Source organism: Berghia stephanieae, chromosome 12, assembly GCF_034508935.2.
Source record: "Berghia stephanieae isolate SIO BIC M18660-M18661 chromosome 12, UCSD_Bste_1.3, whole genome shotgun sequence".
Classification (NCBI taxonomy): Eukaryota; Metazoa; Mollusca; class Gastropoda; order Nudibranchia; family Aeolidiidae; genus Berghia; species Berghia stephanieae.
Window position 1 is genome coordinate 32,274,213 of NC_088371.1, and position 2,500 is coordinate 32,276,712.

General features: G+C 36.0%; 1 protein-coding gene across 2 annotated transcripts in view; it reads right to left on the reverse strand.

Moving 5' to 3' along the window:
• Positions 1 to 2,500, reverse strand: part of LOC144958179 (sulfotransferase 6B1-like) — a 9,641-nt gene that overhangs the window by 2,357 nt on the left and 4,784 nt on the right. The gene's annotated exons all lie outside the window — the stretch shown is intronic.

Sequence of the window (2,500 nt, forward strand, 5' to 3'; positions counted from 1 at the left end):
CTAGCCTACATGAAGAATAGAAAGTACCGATTTTCTTTTTATGGCCGCCGTTTCTGGGCGACGTGACATCAGACTATCGAATCCAATTGTCCCATATCAACCGAAACACTTAACATGAAGAACAAGATATCATTTTTTTTCCTACAGAGACAACGCTGATACCAGCCTGGTACCCAGTTTACACCCGAGTACGGTGAAAGAATGTGAGTAAAGAGCCTTTCCAATGACCCGACTTTGCGCTTATCCAGCGTGGGACTCGATCCGGGGACGTGTCGGTCCGAAGACGAGTCGCACTATGTTGTGTTCAGCGGGCCACCTAGCCGTTGCTCACCTGACACAGCTGCGTTAAACGACATCCAGTATGTGGTACATGGTAAATCTTACTTTACAATACAAGGAGTCAATAAAAAGGAGATAAAGAGAAAGGGAGTAAATCTGACTCATGAATGAACAACACAAAACAAACGACGTTTCAGCCTTTGGCCCTTTTCAAGTAAACACAAAGTAACATAACGTCAATAGCTTGACACACATATCGTTAACCCTCTTATTCAAATAAGTTAGGCATTTGTTTCTCTTTTTTCTTCTTTTGTGTTATATAAATTAAAAAATAATAATAATCTAAAAAATCGAAATTTAAAACAAGAAAATATAAGTTGCATTGAAGGTAAAATAAGGTTTTAGAAAGACCTTATTTAATGTTATGAATAGTCAGGTGGCTCCGTATCGCAGTGGAAAAGCTGTCAGACTCTAACCTTGAAAGTACTGGGTTCAATCCCATTGTGGACACATTTTTTTAAAGTTTACTTTATTATGAAAGACATCATTTTCGTTGTTATAGTTACTGGACATATATTTAAAACCCTAAATTAATATATTATTATTATTTTTATTTATTATTTTAAAAAAAAAACAACATCGGAACCATTCAATGTGTTATCGTCGTGCATTTATATGTAAACGTCGATTGTTATCATTTTAAAATATTTTATCATTATCATCAGTGTATTCGTTTACCGCGTCTTTGTCATATTATTGGGGGGGGGGGGGGGTTCGTTTTTTTTTCTTCTTCTTCTTTTTTTTTTTTTTTTTTGGTTTGTGTCTGTTGTTTTTCAAAAATTTCCTGTACCATCATTGTTTATGTCTACTTATCCACCTTATCTACACCATTCACACTACACATCTCTCGTTCGTTCTTAGTGTCTTATTCGTCGTGTTTTGTTGATAAAGGGGAAATCAGTATATCTTCATCTATTAAATTGAGGCTTACAATTCAACACTTATCGTTATTTTTTCCTTCGAGCTTCAAGCAGCAACATTTTAATTAATCAACCAGCAGCGCCAACGGAGGTGCATAAAAATGTTGCGTTTTTGTACACCGCCAGTGGAGGTGCATAAAACTGTCATCTGCATTTTTTGCCAAATTGGGACCTAAAATTTGTCCAAAAAACCCCCCAAAATTTGCCAAGAAATTTGCCAAAAAGACCAAAATTTGCCAAAAAATTTGCCGCACTTTGGGTCCTTATTTGAAGATTTTTTGACGAAACGATCCATGTCTGAAGTTGGAAGTATAAGTGACTCGATTTATTTGACTTGAAAAATGAAATGACTGTGAATAGCGTTGTTACAAAGATTTTAAAGGATCATTATCCGTAGAGAGTAGCTTCCCTTGGTTTGGGCACAGGCAAAGCTGCAACATTTCTCAAGTTTTGCACTTTTTTTTTCGTTATTTTGTTTTCACTTCTTTTTTTTTTTCCCAAAATTTGCCACGATTTGCCAATTTTGGGAAATTTGCCAAAATTTGCGGATCGCCCTGATATTTGCGCCGCAAATTGTCATTTGCGGCCGCAAAAAATGCAGATGACAGATAAAAACGGTGCCAAACGCCACCAAACATGATCACCAGAGTACTGTACTGTAATGTAAGTTCTCGATCCCAGGATCGTCTTTCAACTCTGCTCACGTCTGCTACTTCAGGTTTATTTTCGCAGTTGATTTTCTTACCACAACCTGTTTTCACACACGGATAACTATATGTTGCTGTGTCACGGGTCAGAGACTATAGCGGCTTATACTTCATGTTGGGCCACACAGATAAATCAACAGAGGATGTACCAAGTTACACAGACAACGTTGTTTACCAATCTGCCCTCATTAAATGATGGTGGGTATAATATCGAATGAAAATAGTTCCTTCCCCGCAAAATTGCGGGCTTTTTACTAGTTTATATAATATATATATATATATATATATATATATATATATATATAATATATATATATATATATATATATATATATACTACACTGCAGCGTGTAGTGACATGGTAAATCCTAACTTTACAATACAAGGATGATGCACAAACCCAGCTTTTTAATGGAACGGTAAATCCTAACTTTACGATACAAGGATGATACACAAACCCAGCTTTTTAATGGAACGGTAAATCCTAACTTTACGATACAAGGATGATACACAAACCCAGCTTTTTTAATGGAA